At 52.9% G+C, this 24,224-nt stretch overlaps 2 long non-coding RNA genes across 2 annotated transcripts; one reads left to right on the top strand and one right to left on the bottom strand.

The window, feature by feature from the left end:
• Positions 1-306: 306 nt before the first annotated feature.
• LOC139081998 (uncharacterized) lies at positions 307-16,494 on the bottom strand. The gene is made up of 3 exons (XR_011537593.1): positions 14,772-16,494; positions 13,934-14,075; positions 307-1,942 (listed from the first exon to the last, which is right to left on the bottom strand). It is a non-coding gene; the product is annotated as an uncharacterized lncRNA (long non-coding RNA).
• Positions 16,495-20,129: 3,635 nt separating this feature from the next.
• On the top strand, positions 20,130-23,306 carry LOC139081999 (uncharacterized). The gene is made up of 2 exons (XR_011537594.1): positions 20,130-22,749; positions 22,946-23,306. It is a non-coding gene; the product is annotated as an uncharacterized lncRNA (long non-coding RNA).
• Positions 23,307-24,224: the final 918 nt, after the last annotated feature.

Genomic DNA, 24,224 nt, shown 5'->3' with positions numbered 1-24,224 from the left:
GCCTGCCTCTCCCTGGGACCTGTGGAGAAGGACATCTGAGGAGGAAAGACAGGATGGAGGATAAAGTTAAGACCGGCAGCAGATCCCAACAGGGTTGGCCCACCACTAGCTGACAAAGAGAAAAAAAACCAGTCGGCACTTCCCTGGAAGAGAAAAAGTTAAAAAATGACAGTCATTTAAAATCCACATGTCTATGTGAAAAGGAAACCGTGGAATAAGCAGCAGTGACTTGTCCCCCATCCCGGGCACTGTTTAGAGAGTGTATCAGTCAGAGTTCTGCCAGAGAAACGGAACCAGAAGGAGATATAGACTAAGATTTATTTCAAGGAATTGGCTCACGTGATTGTGTCAGCTGACTAGGCCAGGCTGGAAACTCTGAGGCAGGAGCTGACACTGCAGCCCACAGGCAGAATTTCTCCTTCCTCAGGGAAACGCCAGCTCTGCTCTAAAGGCCTTCAACTGATCGGATGAGGCCCACCACATTATCAAGGATAATTTTTACTTAAAGTCAACCTATTGCAGGTGTTACCCACATTTGCAAAACACCTTCCCAGCAGCACCTAGATCAGCGTTTGGTTGAATTACTGGCTACTACAGCCTGGCCGAGCTGACACCTCAAACTCACCACCACAGAGGCTGCTTGAAGATCTAGTGACTAACTACTTTGGATGAAGACCACCGATGGGACAGTTCCTCTTCCATGTGGGTGTGGGGATGTGCAGGGGTGTTCCTGGGAGGGTCAATGTGACCTCTACCCCAGCACAGGAGGTCCCACAAACCAGAGTTCCAGGCAAGGTGGTGCAGATAAGAGCAGCTCGTGAGCCAGCACAATCTCTCTGCCCGGGAGGAGAAAGCCCCTCGAGGCTTTCCCACACGCTTGGCAGGATGCGGGGCACTGAGCCGTCCTCTCTGGGCTCCTAAATGTCCAGTGGGAGCAGATGGGAGTTCACTCTTACTTTAGTCCTCTGCCCCCAAGCAGGCAAATCCGTGATGCTCTGCCAAGAAGCCAGCCAGACTGGACTTGAATTACAATTTTTCAGTGTGGGAAAAACACTCCTAATACATCCAATTTTATCCCAAAGGTGAGTTCCAGCAGAGCACGTTTATCAGATTAGAAAGAGTCACCTGGAAGGTTGGTAAAGTGCAGTTTCCCAGCTACGCTCTGGAGCTTCTGATCCAGCAGGTCTGGGGGCCAAAGGCATCTTCTGCTGTGACCACATCCTCAAAAAGCACAGGGACAAGCAGGAGCCTGAATAAAGGCTCCCCCTCTCTCGACTCCCAGACTGGAGGACCCTCGAATACTGACAACAGAAGCAGACTTCCCAAGGTAAAGACAGCTCCACAGTGCAAACAGAGCCACAGGGGCACATGTGGTCTCGTGAGCACGGAGTCGCATTCGGATGGGCTGGCCCGTCAGGAGACGGGTGTGAGGGGCGGGGATGGCTCAGGAGCTCACTGGTTTAAGACCGGGCTCGTGGTACTGCTGTGGCAGAGAGCAAAGGCCGGGCTGTGACGGTGGAAGGGCCTGTGCATTCTCGGGGATGGGGCTCGGTCTGAACCCCAGCAGAGGTCTCAACAAGCACTAACGGAGTGTGAGAAGGATGAAGACAAGAGAACTGCCAAGTCCTCCATCCAGCCCCTCCTCCAGCTCAGCAACAGTCCCCAAGGAAAAGACAGCTCAGAAAGGCAAGACCAGATGCGCCTTCTACTGCCACACAGCCCCGGCCCCTGGTTTCCACAGGGAACTGCATTTTCTGAATCTAGGCAGTGACCCGAGGAAGGGTCAGCCTCCACAGGCCGGGCACCAGGGCTGGTCTGGCAGTTCTGGTGGCCAGGAGGGGGTCCCTCTTCCCCCTGAGTCCAGGATCCTCGGATACAGAGACAATCTTCCCAGTTAGACAGAGGAGGCCTGGACCTCAGGGACAATCTTCTGGTCAGAGGACTGTAGGAAAGGGCGAAGAATCAGTCAGTGCATGAAACTTCACTGTGTTCCATGAGACACAAAACACACCTAGTCAGCAGCCTTGAACCAAGTCCTGGAAAGCCGCACCCTGAGCTCAGAGTGAACACACGCAGACTGAAATGGACATTCCTTTCTACGCAAAGGCCTGTGGTTCAATCACCAGGCAAGCTTCTGCCACATGAACACAAGATGCTTAAAAGGCCTGGAGCTCAGTTCAGAGGCCCGATTTGCCTTCACTTCACTTCTTACAGGGGCCCTTTTGAGCCCCAGGCCCGACGCATCTTGCTGTGGAGCTGCTGGTCCAGGGAACCAGGAGAAATGCAAGAAAACCAGAAGTTATTTTTACCAGGAGAATTTTAAGTTCCTAGTGCTCAACTTTTAAGTGCTAAAGAAAAAGTGAATTGTCGTAACAAGGCTCTTGGATGTTACGACTCCGGGGAAAGCGCAGCCCTCTCCATCCAGGAGATGTGGAAATCCACTCTGGAAGCCTTCCTAATCCGACAGCATATCTTTCAGGAAGCAAGACCTCACCTTCAGGCATCCATCACCGACTGAGCGCCTGTGACGCACTGACACGGTGCTGGGTGCTGAGGACCAGACAGGGAGGACGGCAGCCGTCCAGGACCTTGGGGGTCCACGGAGACAGATGGGCAGAAATCGCAGACATGCAAAATTACATCTGCCAGCAGTTCCGAACCAGGAGAACAAGGGCTTTTGAAGCGCCCGTCTGGTGGAGAAGCCCATACTGAGAAGCATCCTCTGCGTTTCACAACGACGTCGAAAGCTATTAGGAATTTTTCTGCCATTGCATTGATCCCATCCAGAAAACCTGAGCCAGCGGAAGGAAGGTGAGGTGGCTCAGAGGAGCTTCCAAGACTGTCCAGGATGGAGCCAGGGGGGAGAGAAACCTGCCTTAAGAGGGGGTGTCCCAGGGACAGGGCCAAAAAAGACGGACTTGGATGTTTTCAGCCTCAAAAATTACCATCAGGTCTGTGTCTACTGGAACTAGCTTTCCCAGCAGGGCAGCTACCACCCTCATCTCTCCCACAGCCGCCTGTGCCCGCCCTGGAGAAAAGAGAAAGCTCCAGGAAGCCCCCAGTAGGTGATGGTGGTACATGCCTGTCCCTCTGCTGATCCCGCAGTGTCCTGGTGAATGGCAGGCATGCTTGTTGGTTCTGGGGAGCTGCCAGCCAGAAGGCTGCGGCCTCTCGCTCTGCAGAGCTGGGAGACCTGTTCGTCTAATGCCTCTCAATATTCAGAACTCTCATTTTTCCCTATTCTGGTTCTTAGGGATGGAGCCTTGAGCAGCCAACTCCGGGAGGCAGCAGGTGCATCAAGAGGGAAAAAAACTCAAACACTTGAAAACCACCAGTCCAGATGCTTCCTGGGAAGAGGGCCTCCCTGGGAAGTGAAAGGCTGAGTAGACACCGTGGTTGTCTAAAACTACCTTTGCATTAAGAATTGAGTATAGAGGCCGGCCCCAGTGGGTTCGTGCACTCTGCTTTGGTGACCCAGGGTTTCACTGGTTCGGATGCTGGGCATGGACATGGCACCGCTCGTCAAGCTACGCTGAGGCGGCATCCCACATAGCACAACCAGAAAGACCCACAACTAAAAATATACAACTATGTACCAGGGGGCTTTGGGGAGAAGAAGAATAATTAAAAAAAGAAGACTGGCAACAGATGTTAGCTCAGGTGCCAATCTTTAAAAAAAGAGAAAAAGAATTGAGTATAAAGTACACGTATTTTAGGAGTAAGAGTTACTGTCTTACCCCAAGTCAGTTAGAAATCTGAATAAATTTAAATTTTCCACTGTAGCAGATACTGTTGGTTGCCTGCCCCAAATTCACACCCCGTCTTCTCCAGCTCGGAGGCCCCGATTTGGTTCGGGTGATCCACTCCCCTCTCCCTAGTTATGTGCCTCATGAATTCCATCCCCACACCCTTCTGGTGCCTCTGATTGGCTGGGGCTGGGCACAAGGCATAATTCTGGCCAATGAGATTTGTAGGAAAGTGAGCAGGGGCTTTGGGAAAGGTTTCCTCACTCACAAGAGACCCCCAGGAAGAGCCGGACGGGAGCTGGCGGGAGATGAAGTCAGTAGGTGGAGGATGGCAGAGCGGAAATGCGGAGAGCTTACTCCTTGGCATGGCTGGGCCGCTGGATATTCCCCATCACAGGTGCCCGATCTCTGGGCTTACGTTTTATAACATTTTTAACGTTCTGATTACTTATATCGTTTCGAGTGGGGTTTTCTCTTACTTGCAGAGGAAGGAATCCTAACGATATATCCTATAATTTAAGCAATTTGAGCAAGAGAAATTACCTTGGAATTTAAAAAAAAAAAAAAAGCAAACCACTTAAGAAAAACAACGTTTCTGTCACAAAACGTTCAGCCACAGCAGAAACAGCTTCCCAGTCCTCTCCCCACAAAGTATAAGGTGCAAGGGCAGCTTTAGACAGCTGTGCTGTCTGCTCTCAGCCTCCCACTCCCAGGGGGGGCCCTCTTCCCAGTGAGCATCCGGCGGACACCCCACAGCGGCAGCAGGTAGGAGAGAACACGACTGGACTGTCGAGAGGAAGACAGTGAACACATCCTCAACAACATCAAATAAGACAAAACCAGTGCTTGCTTCAGGCGGGGAGTCCTGGCTTGGCTCTTCAGACCTGGGCTCCTTCCCGTCCTGTCCTCAGGCCAGAAATCCCCCAAAAGGAGGGCTAAGGGCACATTCACTGGCTAAACACAGCGCGAATGAAAATGCTGGAGCCTGGTGTTCAGAAGTCCAGTCTTAACAGGAGAGGTGATTTCAAAACTTCAAACAATTTCAAAATACAATCCAGCCCAAGGGGCTGTAATATAAATTTGAGTTTTGGAGGAAGCCCAGCACTGCCCGTGCTTCTCCGAGTAGGGCTTGAGGGAGCTGCCCCGATACAGCCGAGCCCTGGTGCTGAGCGGAGGCGGCACCCCCCACCCCCTCCTTATGGAAACGTAACAGTCCACCTAACCACAGCCAAGCCTTCCACGGTGTGCCATTTGCAGTTACAAAAACAATCTCGCCGTTTCTGGACCTTGTCTTACATTTGCCATTAAGCATCCAGGCTCCGTAAGAAACTTACTTTTCAGACCAAAGGACCAGACACTTAGAAATGTTTCTCTAACGCCAAGGCCAGATTTTGTACACAAAACTCTCTCAACAAATCCACGACTTTCCTCGCTAATCCCAAAAGCCTTCTCCTCAAGTGGTAAGTGTTCCCTGAAGTTGACCACAGACTAAACCAGCAGAAAAAATGAAAAGTGGGTTACCTGCTTTGTGGGCTGAGGGAGGACCCGGGATGAGACCTTCAACTGTGGCCTCGCAGCCGCAGGGCTGGCTCCACCTGTCGGACCTGTCAAGCCTGCTGCCACCTCCAGGTCTGGCACCGCTGCCAGTGGCCCGACTCACAGCCAGCGCCTCGGCCCCTCCATGGATGTGCAGTCACCTGCAGAGAGGTGCTGGCACACAGGGCCCCTCCCCTCCCTGCTCCCACCGTGACCTGCCCCTCCCCAGCCAGTCAGGCACTGGAACATCTCTCCTGAGTCACTTGGATTGTAAACCTAAAGCTGGTGGAAAGAAAGAACAAAGGGAAGAGGAAGGAAGGAGAGAGAGAGAGAGAGGAAAAACCCTGGCCCCCACATCCACCAATAGCTCCTTGGAGATGGTCAGGGAGGTGGGGCCAGGTGGGACCAGGAGCCTGGGCAAGGCCATCACGGTGATCACCAGGGTCGAATTCCAGGGCTGCTCCTTCCCTCTGGATGGCTATTTTGGGAAAGCAGCTTACTCCAGCAGTTGACAGACTGGCTACCGCAGACCCTGGAATCCGGAAGACTCCGAGCTCTGCCAGGCCCAGCGCAGGTAAAGGCAGCGAGCACAGCCCGAGGGAGCAAAGGGCAAGTCCCAGACGCCGCGAGACTCTGCTCTAAGCATGCATAGGCCCACCCATCCCTCTGTCTCAGCCCTTCAATAGGATCTCTGAGCACCCGCGGTACAGTCCGGTCTATAAGAGGGCTTGGCTCGATGTATTAACCAGGTGCTGGTGGGCAGGTGGTGGGGCCAGTGGCATCGGGTCCAGCAGCATCACTGCTTATTTTCCTGCCATTCAGGACTCAGAGCCCTTGGCAGCCAGATCTAGCTTCTCCGCCTTTTCACTTCCTGGTCCCTGATGCCCATCAAGTGCAAGGTGACAGTGTGCATGGGAGCTCACCGCCATCTGAATATAAGGTCACAGGTGCTGCGTGGGGAGGGGCGGGCCCGGGCATCCCAACCACTGCTCAAGTTCAATCGCATGCTTCGGAGGCAGCCAATTAAGCCGAGCCTCTGGGGGCCAGTGAAGAATGGAAACAGCAATGCCTGAGAGGAGAGCTGTGGGCACAATGATCTTTTGATAACTAGGTTTTCAAGTACAAGGTGGATGCTAAGATCTGAAGCCCCTACTGGGAAACCAGAACCCATTTCCCTAAGGAGACAGTGAGGCGGGAAAGGAGCCAAGAGAGGACCAGAGACGGAATTCAGACAGAACCCAGCCTCCTCCCCCTGGGGTTACAGCCCCACTCACCAAAGGCGGGAGGGAGAAGGCTGCTGTCACTAGGCGTGGCCTCCGACCTCAGGGTTGTGTCAGTCCTCAGAGCAACACTGTGCTTTGTGAAGCCCCATCTCAAAGCCAGCGGCTCACTCTGTGGCCTCAAGTGGGGCCAGCAAACAGGCTGGGTCTTGCTCAAGGGGCCTGATGCACAGCAGTGGGGTGTGACCCTTGGTTGGTCCATCCTGGGACCTGGCTTCTCCCCTCCTCTCCCTCAGGCAGCCCGGTCCTTTCCCTTCCTCCCCCCGCCAGTCCCGCGTCAGAGGCCTTAAGAAAAATCCCCCAAGCACTAGCCAACTTCAGAAAGCCCTGGCCTTTAGATCATCTGCTAGTCACTGGGCCAAGACCCAAACTAAGGGGAGAGAAATGCTCAGGGATTTCAGAAAATTGAACTGCAAAGGTGCTCACAATAAAATCGCCAGTGGCAGCTTGGCATGCCCTTAAACACTTTTGGGAAGTTATTTACCAACTGGAGCTAAAAAAGAAGTTGAGGGTTTCTGCCTCCAATTTAGTAGACAAGAATCTTTTAAATTTACATACAAAGTCCCATGATAAGTCACTTGGGATCCCCCAAAGTAGGAAGGCTGCTTGTGGTTAGAGCTGGGTGAGTCAACGAAACAAACAAATGAGCCCGATGAGGTCAGCCTTTTGGAAAAGGAACAAAGAAAACTGCACCCGAGCAAGAGGCAGCTTACGATGCCAAAGCAGGGGTCACAGAAAGCCCAGTTCTGAATCCTCAAATCTAGTCGTTCTCGATGGGGACAATTCTGTCCAGTGGGGGACATTTGGAACGTCCAGAGGCATTTTTGGTTGTCACAACATGGGGTGGGGGATGCTACTGGCATCCAGTGGGTCCAGGCCAGGGATGCTGCTGACCATCTCAGAGCACAGGACAGTCCCACAGCAGACAGTTATCCCTCCCCAAATGTCAGTAGTTCTGCAAATGAGAAATGGCTCCAAAACAATGAAAAATATTTTTCTCTCCTCTTTAAAAGTCCTGGGCAAATGGTTACCTTCAGTCACTGGACAGACATGTCCCTCAGCCCAGAGGGCCACTGGTGGGGACACCTCCTACCTGCAGCGAGGCCAGGCGATCACGGGGTCGGTACTTTTGGCGGGACCTCTGGGAAGGGACCCCAGCTTGGATGAGCTGCCTGGCTGCCCCAGGACTCTACTCGCCCTTGGCCAAGTGTTCCGGTCCTCAGAACTTAGACCCCTGCTGTTCAGCTCTGAGGAGCTCACAGTGACGCTATGGAAAGCTATGTGAACCTTGTCAGAGCAGACCACCTCCCTGTGGCACATGCTGCACAGGCATCAAGGACCTTTCGCATACTTTCTCTCGCCTGAATAAATAAGAGCCTGGGCCGGCGAAGCCGTCTTTCTGCGTTCCTGACCTGCCAGGCCAGCGGAACATGCAGAAGCCACATGGCCAAGTGCGCGGGGGGATAGGGAAGGGAGAGAGGGGAAGTGTCCACCTTCATATCACATGAAGGCACAGCACAGGGGGAAGCTGAGAGCTGACCAAGACCCCCGAGCTGAGAGTGGCTGGACCCCACTCCGGACCTCCAGAGACAAGCTGAGTGTGGGGGGCACTTGAGTAACAGGATCCGCAGCCTGGTGAGCCCCCAGGGGCCAGAACTGAGTGGAAGGCAGCAGCATCTGGGGTCACCCTAGCTCTTAGCTCCAGGCCCCTGCCATTGAGGGTCTGGATGTGAGTCTCGCAGAGACCAAGGCTCCGGAATTATAAGGAGCACATCAGACTCCTGGAGTGTATTCTGGTCTGCCACAAGGCTCAGCAAACAGTTAACAAAAACCACCCCCAAGAGCTGAGTGGATGGGAAGGACACACAACCAGGGAGGACAGTGGCTGCCTTTGGGGAGTTGGGAGTTGCGGGGAGAGGCAGGCCAGAAACGGGCCCAACCCATTAACTTCATCTACCTCGGGACTGTCATTTTTTATGAACATTATTATGAATTTTATAATTTTAAAAGAATATTAAAAACCAAAAACCATGAGGGCAGAATATGTCGTATCCACGCCCAGTCTCCTGGGAATACATGCTCTCCACTGCAGTCTTGCACCGGCTGCTGAGCCAGGTCACCAGACCCCAGAAACTGCCCCAGGTGAGACTCTGCGAAGGCCGAAGAGAAAAGGCAGAGGCGATGAGAGAGCGCCCGGTGCTGAACGAGCATCTCCCTCCAGCTATCTCAGGAAATGAGAAAAACAAGCCGCCAGGAGCCCAGGGAGAAGGGAGGCAGCAGGCCTGACACCCCACATCTCCTCCAGCACCCCGAGTAGGTAGCCTGTCGCCACCGATGGTCCCCTCAGACCAAGACAAGGTTGTGGATCCATCGCTCACCCTGAGGTTTGCGACGAGGAAGAAAGTTATGGACAGCTAAAAGGCTTTGTCCCCCATCCCCACCTTTAAGCTTGGTGCCTTCTCACCACCCCACCTGCTCTCAGTTCCAAAAAGGCACAGCCTCCTTGAGCCGCCCATGCCTACCTCCATCGCACCCCACTTCCCTACCCTCGAACCTGAGCTCTGGTTTTCCATTGCCAGTCTTGCCTCAGCCTCAGGCCTGAGGCTTAGCATTGTTGCTACTGCTCAATCTCTCACTTCTCTCTACCCTGAGAGTTCTGGGCTCCCCTCTGCCAGCTCTGTTCCCTACAGCCTGGTGAGTAACTCTCACGGGTGTCCCCAAGACCTTCCACTTTCCCAGGTTCCCCCTCCTGCAAGAGGCACTCAGACATCCAGAGACAGGGCGGAGCTGGGCAGACAGGGCTGACCCAACAGGACAACTCGCATGCTCTGACATTCCTCAGGGCATCGACTTCCCCAATAACATCAAGAGCAAGACTAGAAATGCAACGTCTGGCCATGACAACATCACATTTTAACAATATAGTATACCCTGTAAAATGTAAAGAAAAATAGGTAAGTTGATAAAATAATATTCAAAATAATAATCTAAAGTTTGTGTGTGTGTGTCTTTAGCTTAAGAACATACAGGAACAAAGGCAAACAAAAGCAATATTCCCAGTGGGCCAGATGGAGAAGTCACTTTGCTGCCACAGCTCCCTGAGCCGCAGTCTGGGGTCCTGGCACTCTGTGAAGGCTGCCGGCTCTGGGGGTTAACTGGTGAGCTGGGATGCAGGAGGGAAGAGAGTCAGAAGCCAAGCAGATACGAATTCACTGCACCAGGCAGTAAATTAATGGAGGAACCTACTTCCTGCTCTTCGAAGGGAAGGCTCAAGCCTCGAGTCTGTTTCCAAGGAAGAGCACCAGGACCCAGCGTCCAAATATGGTCAGATAGCTCGAGGCTGGTGAGAGAAATTCTAAAGGAGGGATGTTTGTGGACCCCCAAGTGCTGTCCCCCCTGCTTCTGTCCCCACATACTGATGGCCACTCTCCACCCATACCTCAAGTATTCATCATCCTCAGACCTGCCTGACCCCTGGTTCACTGAGAAAACCTGTCCTTGAAGAACGCCAGACACCCTGCTACGTGAAGTGGCTGGCCGAGCAGGAGCCTCGTCCCCTTCAGGGGACTCTGCATCTGAGTGTAGAGTAAATTTGCTACCTGGCTAAGCCAAAAGAAGCTCTAATTTTTAAATTCTGACCACAAACCAGCTCACTGAAGGAGGCTGGGTGGGGGTGGCAGCGTAAGAGGAGATTTCCCAAGATCACAGACCAGGGCCTTCTCCTCACTCGGATGCTGGCTCTCCTGCCCCTATGAGGCCAGTCTCTGCCTTGAGCACCCTCCCTGCCAGCTTTCCCAAACCCTACTCCTCCTTCTGCCTAGGTCAGCACTCCCCTCCTGGGGAAGCACAGCGCACCCCAAGTACTGCCCTATTAGTGTATTGTTGGTGTCCCCCCGCACACGCTCAGGGCAAGTTTCTGTTTGCACTCTCAGGGGTTAGCACAGTAGATAGGACACAGCAGACACTAATGAAGGTGTGTTGAAGGAGCAAGGACTGCAGGGAGAAGGAAGACAGGCAGGGCTGCTGGCCAGCCTACGCTCAGAATCAGGGACCCAGGTTCCCGTGCTTCACTAGCTTAATGATCTGGCTGAGCCAAAGGTGTATCATCTGTACAAGACAATGCACAACACAGGTGAGGCAGCAGTGTTTTAAAAACTATAAACACAAGGAATTATGCTTTCACTTTAGACTGCCTTTGAGCACATCTAATTTGTAAGTTAGTGATTTGGACTTTTCATAAGTTTATTTGTACATTGGGTGCTTGGAACTAGGAATACCATGCCCCAAAGCAACAACACCGTGAAGGGTGGGCAGGCGCACAGACTCAGCCAGGTAAGTCAACTGTGTGCATGTGCTCAAAGTAGACCTCAGACATCTGGAAACACGGCTGGTGCCCCCTCGAGGGCATGGCCATGCCTCACTTCACTTTTGTATCCTTGGCACCCAGTGTGGTGGGGGGCCAGGGCAGATACCCAGACACTCAGTGAATAAGTAAAAGAGTGAGGAATACAGCAGCAGCAGTGGCAGCAATATCAAGTGGCTCCGTTATACACGAGGTACTTTCTAAACCCTTTAGCTGCATCCCTCACATAGTAGGCTGACAAACAGACCACCAAAAGATATCCACGTCAAGTCCCTGGAACCTGTGAGTGGGACCACATTTGGAAAAAAAAGTCTTTGCAGGTGTGACTAACTAAGGATCCTGAGATAAGGAGATCATCCTGGATAATCTGGGTGGACTCTATAAATCCAATGACAAGTGTCCTTACAAACTGAGGCAGAAGGAGATTTAAGAGGCAGAAGACACAGACACAGAGAAGGTGACAGGAAGACAGAGACTGGAGTGATGCAGCCACAAGCCCAGGAATGCCAGGGCAGCCACCAGCACCTGGAAGAGGCCAGAGAGGATCGTTCCCCTGAGTCTCAAGGGCGACTGCAGCCCTGCCGGCCTCCAGAACGCAGAGGGAAGAAATTTCTGTTGTTTCAAGCCACCCAGTTTGTGGTAATTTGTTAAAGCAGCCACAGGAAACCAACACTCTCCTGGAGTCATCAATTAACTCCTTAAACTGCAGCAGGAGGGGAAGGAGGAGGGTATGGATTTGGGGGGCCGGGGGAGAGAGGAGTAAGAATGAGGCTCTGAGCAGCCCAAACTCCTGTGACCAAGTTCCTGTCCTTCCTCAGAAGTATTGTTAGCCCTGCAGAAATTAATGAAGGAAACCTTAACTAAACTGGAGCCAAGAAGGCCTGCAGGGGGAGCCCTCACACCCTATCACACATCGACAATTACCCCAAACAGGAAGAGACAGATGCTTGCATCTTTCACAGAAAGTAATCCTACTTTCCTACTGCAAGATTTCTCTCCCTACCTGGGAACGGCCCAGCCAATGAGAAACACCACAGCTCAGCCAATGAGAAACACCGCAGCTCAGCCAATGAGAAACACCACAGCTCAGCCAATGAGAAACACCACAGCTCAGCCAATGAGAAACACCGCAGCTCAGCCAATGAGAAACGCCGCAGCTCAGCCAATGAGAAATGCTGCAGCTCAGCCAATGAGAAGCCGTTGCCACCCTGAACTGTTACTTTGCCCCAATGGACTTTCTTGAGAACAGTGCCTCCCTGCTCCTCCTTTTTCTCTATAAAAGCAGCTCCCCTCCTTTGTTTTTTGGATTTGCTTATGATTTCCCACAGCACGCACATCCAGAATTGCAATTCTTTCAGCTATTCCCAAATAAACTCATTTCGAGGGTAAAATAACAGACGAATTTGCTTTTTAAATGGACATCCCCAATACTGTGTTCATGTACTGTTAGTCTCACATCTGTTAACCAATATTCTCCTTGAATAAACAGAGTCACCCTAACGTTACAGTTAGCTGAAATTCAAAATCAAGTAAATGAATGACTAATATTAAACAAAAGCAATGAATCAAAGTAATGCTTTGTTTTCAAATGACACCCACTTCCTTATTCTGATACTGGGGTGGGGGCTGGCTTGCCCTTGAGATCCGCTTATTAACTCGCACCTGACACACAATGCTAACCTGGATATAGGGATGGGGGTTTCTGACTCCACAGTAATTTACAAGCAGCAACTCAGACAGGAGGAAAAGGTCTGATGAAGTGAAATTCACCGAGAAAACCAAGCAGAGACAAGTGAGGGGCAGAGAACAATAGAAGAAATGGAAATGCTATGAAACACACTCGCCAACACTAAAAAGCCTTGTGCTCTGAGCCTGGGGCCTTCAGGCGGTTGTTCCACGCTACACAGCCCAGCCGCGAATGTTCAAAGTGATATTCTGGCTCAGCAGGAAAAGGTAAATTGTGTTTACTCTGTTTTAAAAACTATACTGTTCCCTTTGTCTGCCTGTCCCTGCAGTGAACTCCAGGGTGGTCCCCTACGCACGAGGAGTGAAGCCGCCCAACATGTCCCAGGCAGAGGGTGTCCCACCCTCTCCTCTCTGTTAACTCTGCCCTGGATGTGGTGGAAGGACATGGCCACGTCTGTGTCAGTGGCCAAAACTGCACTGGACACAAAACACAGAAAGACTCACCTAAATGTGCTGGACATGTGAACACAGGAATGAATGAATAAAGAAAGAAAGAAATGAATGGACGAATTTTAAAGTTTTGATTAAATGTCTGAATTCTTCACTGGACTCTCTGTTCTCTCTCTGCTGATTCCTCCTCCTCAAGGTCCTGTGGCTCCATTTCTCTTTCATAAAATTCCTAGGACCATTTAACCATGGAAACAGCCAGGACTGTATTAATTCCCTGGAGGGCGGGTGCTCGAAATCCAGGGGGGGTCAGGAAAAAATCTAAGAAATGCTGCTCGTGTCCTAACTTTTTTTTTAAGTTGTAAATTGCTGACATGATACGAAACCATAAGGACAAAAGACCCACAGATAGAATTAGAGACTGTGGTGGACAGACCCTCCGGTGGTCTCTGTGATGGTGGCCTCGTGGTGTTCACACCCTCGTGTAGTCCCCTCCCCTTGAGCATGGGTGGGACCCATGACTTACTTCTAACCAACAGAATACGGACCGCAGTTCTCAGAGTGCCTTCACACCCGTGTCTGCTCCCGGGGCACCCAGCAGTCACCCTCCATCTTGGCAGCAGCAGAGTGACGACTGCAGACTGAATCACACTACATGCATCCAAGCTGGGGCTCCGCCATAACCACACTTGTGCCCAGCGATGTAACCCCCCTGAGGCTCAGTTTCCTCATGTGTAAAATGGGGACAATAGTAGCTACCCCATCACGTTGTTATAAGGATTAAATAAAGGAAATATTTGAAACGTGCTTAGCACAGTGCACAGCACACAGCAAGAGCTCAATAAATGTTTGTTATTTATGCATTCCTTATTTACCTTCCGTTGTCGTGACTGGACTGGAAAGTCCGGGAGGGCAGCAGTGGTCTGTCTGGCCCACTGTTGCAGAACCTTGAACATGGGGTGGATCCAGGAGTATCTGTGAACAAATGAGGCGTCTCACACCATCCTCCTAGCGACTCTGTGAGGAAGACAGAATGGGGATGATTTATTCCAAGATAAGAAAATGGCTTGAGAGATGTTAAATTCTTGTCCAGTACCACCGAGGAAATGAGGGATAAAATGAGGACCATCTTACTCCCAAACAATCTTCTTTATATTTCCCCACTGACTTAACTACAACTCTAACGAAGTTAATTTGACACATATTAAGGATAAATGTAAGTGTTAGCCTCCAGTACAGTAATTAGGCTTAAACGGAAACAATTCACACAAACGCACATAATTAGCACTGTGTGTACACAGTCGAAGCTTGTGTTTCTGGAAGCATTTGAGAGAAGGTGTGATTCTTTGGTGAAGGAGAGAGAATGAGAGAGGCAGAAAAGCGTTTGCTTTTTTGCCTTAAACTCAGCATGGACTGATGTGGCTTATGAGTGGCTCTAAGGGAACGGGAGTTTTGAACTGTTCTGGGGTTAAACGGCTTTTGAGGGGTTAGGACAGACCTCAGTGGGTGCCAAAGTGGGGTGCAGGCTCGGAACTGTGGGACAGTGGGCGAGGGACATTATGCTTGAGACAGAGTGGAAAGGGGCTGAAGGCAATTCTCCCTGGTCTGACATATTCCTCTGGGCCTGTCCCGCCTTCTCTCCTGCCCAAAGGCCAAGGCAACTGTCCTCTCACCCTTGCTGAGTCTCTCTACGGCCCAGCCCACATCCCTCACCTGGTTCTGCCCTGATCAAGGAGGTGGGTGTTCAGGACAGGGAGATGGCTGGGTCGTACCCAGGGTGAGCAAATTCAGCACAGGTCCTCGAGCAGCTGTTTCTCAGCAGATTCTCAGGAATTGTTTCTCTGTCTCTCCGGGTTAAGGTGAGGGATCTGAACCTGCTTCAGGGTTTGGGGAGACAATTCTGAGAACCCCAACCCGCCTTGTGGTGATCCTGGAGGAGAGACTGTATGGATGAAGGGTCGACTGCATGCCTAGGATTTTAAACCTGCTTCACCCCAACCCCGGTGGTGGGCTTCATAATAAAAGCGGGTTATAGCAACAGTAGCCTCATCCACTTTCATTCCAAGACCATTTTAATTAATTTTGTTGTGAGAGGATGTGACAGCCTGGGAATATGTTTAGCCAGGAATCAATTTGTTTCAAATCCACTAACACTCCTCCCCCAAAGTGGACACACCCCCCTACTGTCAGGTCAGCCCTTTCTCAGCTGGACGGACCCTCCCTTCCTCCGCCCACTCTCCCAGCTACTGAGCTTGAAACTCCACTTTCCTCAGAGGGAGCTGAGGCACACCCAGCCTGCAGCTGATCTGGCAAGATGAGGATGAGCCCTCCATCCAGAGGAGGCGATGGGAATCAGACAGGAGCTGCTGCCCGGTGCTAGGGGAGGCTGGAGAAGTGAGTCAATGCTGTTTTCAGGAAGGGACAAGACAAGCATCAAATGACAGTGCTAGCACAGAGGTCAGGGTGGGGCCCCAGGGAAAGACAGGTCGGTTACCGGCTCCATGCATGGGAGCTCCCCACAAGCACTGGGTCAGTTACCATTGCCCACAGACATGGACGCGAGAGCAGAGTGTACTCTTTTTGCATCAGCCCAAGGCATTTTACTCCACTTAAATATCTGCAATACTAGTTAACAACAAGAAAAAATGAAAGCATCAATTTTTAGGAAGGGGAAGAGAGGGATATTTGCAATGCAAAAATCAAACAAACCCAAAATTCCAAAAAGTTCTCCAGATTATACTAGGGGTAGAGAAAAGTTCTTCTGACTTAGTGAAGGTATTCAATATCTGTGAAAGTGAAGCCCTTTATCACAGATGATACTCAGAGCTGCCACAGCACCCTGCCCCATGCTTACGTGCTTTAGGTAACTGATTTTCTACTGTGACTGTAGGAAGCGAGTCCGAACACAAGCCCAATTTTACAGATGAGGAACCAAACTCAGGAAGCCATACCATCCTCTCGTCCTCAAGGTGTGGTATAAACAGGTGTCTCGGTCCCCTGTCCTAACACAAGAGATGCAGGCAACTTCTTCAGCAATGGCCACAAGTGCGCACTCAGCAAGAACTGCTCGAAGGCTTTGGAGTGAGATGCGCCAACATCACTGCCTAACGAGGGGACGCCCGCAGCCTTCCTGAGCTTCACTTTTCATCTATCAAAAATGAAGATCATGGGGCCAGCTCCGCGGCAGAGCAGTTAAGTTGGCGTGCTCCGCTTCAGCGGCCCAGGGTTTCACGGGTTCAAATCCTGGGCGCGGACATGGCACCGCTCATCAGGCCACATTGAGGTGGTGTCCCACATGCCATAACTAGAAGGACCCACAAATAAAATATACAACTATGTACTGGGGGGATTTGGGGAGAAAAAACAGAGGGGAAAAAAAAGATTGGCAACAGTTGTTAGCTCAGGTGCCAATCTTAAAAAAAAAAAAAAAAAAAAACACCAGTGAAGATCATAATCCCCACACCCTCCCTACCTCCCAGAGACCAGAGAATGTACCGTCAGATGCTACGCCTAGGCTGCTTGGCTCACCGGCGTGGGTGACAGGAGTGGGCCCAGTGTGCTTGACATGGTGGAGTCACCCAAGATCCGGCAGGGTGGAGGTCAGGGAATGAAAATGAGGCCTTCGGGGCAGGTTCTCTCACTCTCCTGCCTCTCCCCCTGCCCTCTAGCCCCTGGGAGGCCTCAGCCACTTCACTCCACCAACGCCCCCTTCGTAAGAACCTTCCACCCAGTCCAACTCTGTTATCTGTAACAGACTCCTAAATATGCCTCGTGCATTCCAAATTTGGCTAATGCCATTCCCTTCAATTTACCTTTACTTTCTCTACAAATGTCTCAGACCCTGGCTGCTCTCCCAGGCTCAGATCAAATCCATTCCACTTCCACAAAACTGTCTTGGTCTCCAGCCCCATAAGCCCCTGAAATCCCAAACATTTACTAACCTGTTACATTCCCCAGTTGGCCTTTAGGTATTCTGCACTCCACAGCAGTCCTACAACAATGCAGGTATGCATGCATTCGCCCATCCATCCATGCATCCACCCATCCATGCAACTACTCACCCATCCATGCATCCACTCAATAAATATTATCAATCACCTGCCATATGCTGGGAACTGTCCCACCACTTCCCTTTTCCATTCTCTTCCCGTCTCCAAGATGGCTATTTCCCACCTTCTACTCTCCCTCAAACCTCTACCACTCACTCCCTCAGCAATCTCACCCAGTCTCATAGCATTAGGTACCACCTTAGTCACTGAGACCCGCCCTGACCTCTCTCCTACACTCCAGGTTCCAACACCCAATACCATCTCCACTTGGGTGTCTAACGGGCAACTTAGTGTAGCCAAATCAGAACTCCAGATCCCACAGAAAACCCTATGGCCTGCTTCTCCCAGTTTTTCCCATCTCAGTAAATGACTCACCCACCTGTGCAGGCCACAAACTTCGGAGTCATCTCTGTCTCCTCTTCGTTTTGCTCCATCCCGCCATGTCCATCCAGCAGCAGACTATTGGCTCTACCTTCAAAACCTGCTGCCTCTCTGCCCTCCACACTACAGCGCTAGTCCAAGCCCCTGTGGTTCCAGTGGGACAAAGGACAGCCTCCAGTAGGTCGACCTGCTGCCACTCTTGGCTCTGTATATTCTTTGCACAACAGCCAGAGTGATAGTTTTAAAACACGAGACCACGACAGAACCCTCCAAAGGCCGCTGAACATCCCCTATTGGATTTCCTGCTACGTCCTCAGGGCATACAAGCCCTCCGTGATCCGGCCTCTGCCCGACTTCACCTGTTGCCACTCGCCTCCACCCTCACTGGCTTTCTTGAAAATTTGTCAAATGCACCAACACAGGACCTCTGCCCTGGTGGCCCTTCTGCCTGAAAAGCCGCCGCTCCCCTCAGTGACTTACCCGCCTGCCTGGCACTCCTCTCCCTCCTACCCCTTCAGAGCACTTATCACAACCTAACATTGCTTTAAATATTTATTTTGTTCATTTTTCACCTGTTTCCTCCACCAGAAGATCAACTCCACAAAAGCAAGGATTTGGCTATTTGGTTTGATGCTGTATTCCCAATGCTAAAATAATGCAGAGACAGGGTCGGGCCCAGTGGCTGAGTGGTTAAGTTCACGCACTCCACTTCGGCGGCTTAGGGTTTGCCAGTTCAGATCCCGGGCGTGGAGCTATACGCCACTCATCAAGTCATGCTACGGCAGCATCCCACATACGAAGCGGAGGAGGATTGGCACAGATGTTAGCTCAGGGCCAATCTTCCTCTCCAAAATAATAATAACAATAATGCTGGTACATAGCAAGGACTTGATAAATATCTACTGAATGAATGAATGAGTCCTGCCTAGTTGTTTCCTTACTAGATATGTCTGATCTCCCCTCACCTGAGGTTGAGCAGCCTATGACCAGGGGCAGCATCGTGTTCATCCTTTCATCTTCCTACGCCTCCTGGCCCGGGAGCCAGTTACAAGAGCAGGTACAGGCCTGGGAATGACAATCAGGCTGCACGATCAATGGGAAGTGCTGCCTGGCATGATGTGACGAGAAGGACCCAGAGGCCAGTCTAGGTATAGCATTATCGATTTCTGATGTGGGCCAAGGGCCGGAGGTGGGAAATAAAAGTGCAGTCTTTGGGGCTGCCAAGCCTGTTAACCCGGGGATCCTTGAGGCTGGAGAGAAAGCTGAATTGGCAGGGCAGGGCAGGCCAGTCCTGGCCAGTCCTCAGGTTTGGGAAGCTAAGGAGATAGGCCACTAACCCACAGGGCAGCAGATGCCAGTGGGCCCCAGGATACAGGTGATGCTGCCCCATCAGCCCTCCGCCCCTGGAGAGACCCTCAAGCCCACCATCTCGGCCATTACTCCACAGCACTTGTGGCTCATGCAAGACACAGAAGCTGAGGGGAGCAGCCACTGAGCTAAATGTCTCTCAGACCTGGGGACAGAGGCAGAAATGGCCCCACATAACTTAGAGTGGGCCACTTTGGCCTTTTGATGTGACTCTTGGCATCTGATAAGAGTTCCACAGACACTTATCCAGGAGGTCTAGCCACTCCTTCCTGCAGGAGACCAGCCTGGATGTAACAGGAGGGGCAGGCCCTGGGGTGTTCTGCACAGCCATGCTATCCCCTTGCTCCCAGCCCCCCACCAGGCACAGAAACAGTCAAGCTGCTGGGGCACATGCCCTACATCCCCCTAACCTGGGGCCACCACACTGCCACCTGCTCCTCCCTGCCAGCAGGGTGAACTCCCAGAAGGCCCTCCCTTGCAGTCTCCATCCTGGCCTGCAGCTCCCTGGCTGGACAGTGCTCCGGCCAGCAGGGGGGCTTGTGGTCACTTGGGGACAGGAAGGCTGAAACCCCTTTTCCTGTTCTTCTCTTTCAAAGTTGGCAGACCTGACCTCTTTCATAACATTATTTTAGTGACCGAAGCACTTTTGCATCTGAGACTTTCCGCAACCACTTTGTGGAGCTGGTCTCAATGGCCCCACTTTCAGGAAATGGAGGTATTTGCTCCCTTCTCGCAGGGTAAGCAGCGGCAGGAAAGCCAAAGGCCCCGTTTCCACGCCCAGAGGAGCGAGCCCTCCCGCACCCACGACAGAGCTGGGAAGAAAGAACCAGCCATGCAAAAGCCAAAAAAGGAACCCTTTCTCTCCAGAGATTATGAAATCAAAGAGCATTTTGTTGCTTCTTGGAAATTACTCTCCTTATGACTTGGAGGCCACACAATTCAACAGGGCTTCCATCATCATCATCATCATCATTATTAAAACATTTGGTTTAGTTCCCGCCTCCTTTTCGAACTTTCACACAGAGAACACAAGCGTTTACCTGCGCTCACCCAGGACCGGACGAGCAGGTCGCGCAGGCTTCCAGCCCCCTCCTTCCCGGGGCTTGGCTGCAAGACTCCCGCAACATCTCGAAATCCCCCCAGATCTGCGCGGTCACTGTGGGAAGGAGGCCGGCTCTGACAAGCCCAGGCAAGCCCAGGCAGAGCCCGCTTCTGGTCCTCCCTCCTGCGCTCACCACCCGGGCCCGGGGAGGGAGAAGCCTCTCGCCCGCCCAGATCCGGGGAGTCAGCTCGCACCCGGGACGGGGCGCCGGCATCTCCTCCACCAGAAAAGAAAAAGGGCCAGGTGGGGAAAAGAGGAGCGGGTGGGGGCGGCGCCAGTTCGCGCGGGATTGGGGTGGCGGCGCAGCGGGCGCCGCGCTCACGTCGGGGGATGGGGTATGCTCACTGCCGGAGGCCAGGGCCGCCGCGTCGGGGCGCGCTGCAGGGCAATGGCGCGCGCCTGGCCGTGGAACAGGTTTCCCGGGCACAGGGTCCGGGCCCCGTGCCCCTCCACCGCCGCCGCCTGCCCGGGCTGGCGCTTCCCTGGCCAGAGCGCCGACTTTGCGCAGCGCCCCTCGCCTCCGCCCCCCGCCGAGTCCCGGGGCGCGCCTCCCAGAGCCGATGTCCCGGGCTCCACGGCCATCGCGACTCTTGCGCAGGCTCCTCGCCTGTCCGCGGCGGGACCGAAGCCCAGGCGGGCCGAGGGGGTCCTGTAAGAAAGCAAACGGAAACCACGGGGACGCTCGCCGCGACGCCCAGCCCCCGGGCCTCTCCCCGGGAACAGGGAAGAAGAAACCTGCGTCCCGGGCGCGGGTGACGGACGTGTCCCGGGTCTGGACCTGTCGTCTCCGCGACATTGTCAGCCTGGAGAGCTCAAAGGTCCCACGCAGCCCCAGATTCAAGGAGATGAGAAAGGACTTCTAGTGCCAGAAACGGGCACCCCACACGGCCACCGCCTGCCGGCCCGGCGCCCCGCCCCCACTCACCGCGCCCCCAAGTTCCGGCGCTGCGGGCCGCTGGGGTGACACCGTTCCGTGCGGCCCGGGGCGCAGGAGCAGGCGTGGGGCACGGCCGAGGCGCGGCGCTGGGGAGCCGGGTGCTCCAGGCGGGGTCCGTGAGCTGGGCAGGGCCCTGGCGAAGCGCCCCGCACCCGCCTAAAGGTTCCCAGAAACAAAAACGCGGACGCGGGTCCCAAACTTGAAGTCGCAGGAAGGCACCCGGCAGCGCGGGAGATGCACACCTCCCATTTCTCGCCGTTTCCGCGCTACCCTGCGCGTGGAGCTGGGCGCCCTCGGGTTTGGTGGGGACGCACGTGCAGGGGCGGCCCTGAAGACCCCGCCCCCCGCCCCGCGGTGCGGAGAGGGGTCTCCAGCCGTCATCCCGCCCCCAAGCATCACAGATCCCACCCAGTCCGACCTGGTCGGGACTTCGGGACCTTTGGGAGACAAACCACCACGCAGCCCGCCGCGCCCAGGTACGAAGGGGCAAGGAGTCCCCGGGTCTCCCTCTGCTCCAGGTGTTTCTGCCCTCGGGGTTGCTGTAGGACAGAAACCGCTTCATCAGGGGCAGACCCTCCTCGCAGACGCACACCTACACACACTCGCGGGAGTCTGCGGGATGCGCCGGCGACCCGGCAGGACGGTCTCCTCCACACGGACAGAACTGAAGGGCGAAGGCCTCCTTGGCCTCAGGAGGCAAGGGCTCCCTGCAGGGAGAGCGAAAACTCATTCGTCCTGCACTGAGAGAAAACGGTCCTGAGAGGAGAACTGGAAAGGGCTGTTGCCAGATGTGTAATCCCATTTGGGCACACCGGAGGGAGCGAGTGGAGGCCAGCTGTGAGCTGCCGCATCTGACACATTAGGATCCCGAAGCTCACAGGGATGAATCTGTGTGGAGCTCGTGTTTCCCAGATTTTTCCAGGGATTCTAGAACAGTCCTAGAGAAGGAGAGAGCCAGCCGGCAGGTGAGAATGTCCAGGTACAGGCGGATGGCTGCAGGTCAGGCCTACCTTTCCCCACCACCAGCAGTGCGGGGGAGGGGACAATTCCCCACCGACCCTTGCCTCCCGGGGTGGCCATCACCACAGGGTAGATGGGGTGGAGAAAGCCTTCAAAGATCCTCAAAGACTCAGGAGGATTAAGTGAGGCAGGTGGCTCTGGAGGCAGCACGTGGCGAGGGAAGGGAAAAGCAGGTTCTAAACCTGGCTCACTGTGTGACCTTGGGCAGTAATAATAATAACAGCTAACTTGCCCTGAGCACCCTGTGTGCCTGCCATCATCCTAAACCCTGCCCAGGGAATCTCACCCAATCCTCAAAACAGTCCTGGGAGATGTCCTAGCACTGCCCCATGTACAGATGAGGAAATGGAGGCTCAGAAACTTGGCTGCCATCACAAGGAGGAGAGAGAGGTGGAACCAGGACCCAGACCCATGCCTTTCAGATCCCCGAGCCTCACTCTTTAAGCACCTGCCATCTTGCCTCAATTTGGCAAATTGCTTAGCCTCTCCAGGCCCCGGTGTCCTCATGTGTGCAGACAGCGGTCAGGCTCATGGTATGGATTCAATAAATAATATGGAATGAATGAGTGAATGAATGAATGACTACCCCCCCCCCAGGGCAATTGTAAGGACTGCGCTCGAGAGAGCGTCTGCACACACGGGGCACTTTCAGGCATTCACCAGCTCATCTAAGGAAACTCTGGGGCACTGGGCCCTGAGGAAGCTTGGGTTCTCTGCTCCATGTGTGTAGACACCTGGCAGCATTCACGTCCGAGAGCCTCTGCCCTCCTTTGTCCTTTCCTCTTGCTTTCCTTTCAGAGCCACCAAAATGCCTTGACCTGGACAGCTAAAAAGGTAAATGAATGCATTTGGAGACACCAGACTTTGGCAAACAGAGAACTGAAAGAACCAGATTCCTATCCACTTTTCCATCCAGAGAAGCCAAACCACATCCAGGCCTCATTTTTTTTTCTTTAAGCATTTTTGTGTGCGTGAGGACTGTTTTACAAAGGCCTCTCTCTGTGCCAAAGTCTGTCTCGTCTCTCCCCAGCCCTGCCAGGTGCACAGCCCATCTGTGTTTCCTGTAGAACCCATCCAGCACGTGGACACACATACGCCCCTGACTCACAAGCCGGAGAGCAACGGAGGTAGCGTGGACAAGCCTCAACTTCTGCCCCCCGCGGGGCGCTGCACCTGCGTCCCCAGACCCAGCGGTGAAACAGGGCACCCAGGAGGCATTCAGGTCTTAATTTAACCACAGAGACCCGAGGAGTCCTGCTTCCCAGTCAACCTACCGATGGATCGCGTCCAAAAATGTGAATGACAAAAAGGAAAACAATGTCCTGGGATTAGATCATGGTGATGGTTGCACAATTTCGTGAATATAATAAATCCCACTGAATTGTACACTTTTTAATGGTAGAATTTATGGCATGTGAGTTATATCTCAGGAGAAAACAAACAAACAAAAAGGAGCCCCCATTCCTCCTTACTGGCTAGACATACTCGGCATGAAGCCGGCAGGACGGAAAGCCCTGCACCTTGGTCAACGCTACCTCCCTCACTTAGAAGATGGAATCCTGGTTGTGGGTGACTCAGGAGGGTCAGCATCCTATGGCTGCAGTGGTTTTCAGCCAGGGCCCTGAGGCCAAAGCAGCCTGTCTCTTAGGCCCTTGAAGATGGGACTGTAGCTGCAGGGCCTCGGCCCGGACCCTGCAGAAGAAAGGGGTCTTGCGGGCTGGGGCTTTCTTCATTGTGGCCCCAACATCAGAGACTTACTCCGTGGGGTGATGGTGTACAGGCCAGTGTGTATTATGTGGCATGGGTGGGGGGGTGCTCCAGGGAGCCCATCTAGCACTGACAAAGCCCTGTGTCGGCAGGCACAATTTTCAAGGCCCCATCTCTGAAGAAGGAAGCCCAGCTTGGTGAAGAAATCACCACCGGATTAAAAATAACAAATAAATGTAAAAAGTCAAAATGCTGTACAAAGGGGAGAATTGCTTTGAAGTATTTCCTCATTGCTATGCTGACTAGACATTTTAACTAAACATAGCTTTAAGGTTCTGTTTATTTTCCAGCTCCTAAAGTCACTCTTTGGCTCATGCATCAAATCAACCTTTTTCCTAACTGAAGACAGAGAGAGATCAATTCTTAGGAGTTATCTATACTTGGATGGACCGATCTACAGCTATTTAATACATATACATACATACATTATTTAGCTCCCATTTGTCAAGTCCTCATTATGCGTGTGACAGACTTACGGGTTTTGCAGACTTGCTCTCCTTCAATCCCCAGCAGCTCTATGAAACCCCCGGTGTTAGGCCCGT

This window comes from Equus przewalskii, chromosome 2 (genome assembly GCF_037783145.1).
Source record: "Equus przewalskii isolate Varuska chromosome 2, EquPr2, whole genome shotgun sequence".
NCBI lineage: Eukaryota > Metazoa > Chordata > Mammalia > Perissodactyla > Equidae > Equus > Equus przewalskii.
Note: the sequence above shows the minus strand (reverse complement) of the source record. Positions and strands in the feature narration are given on the sequence as shown.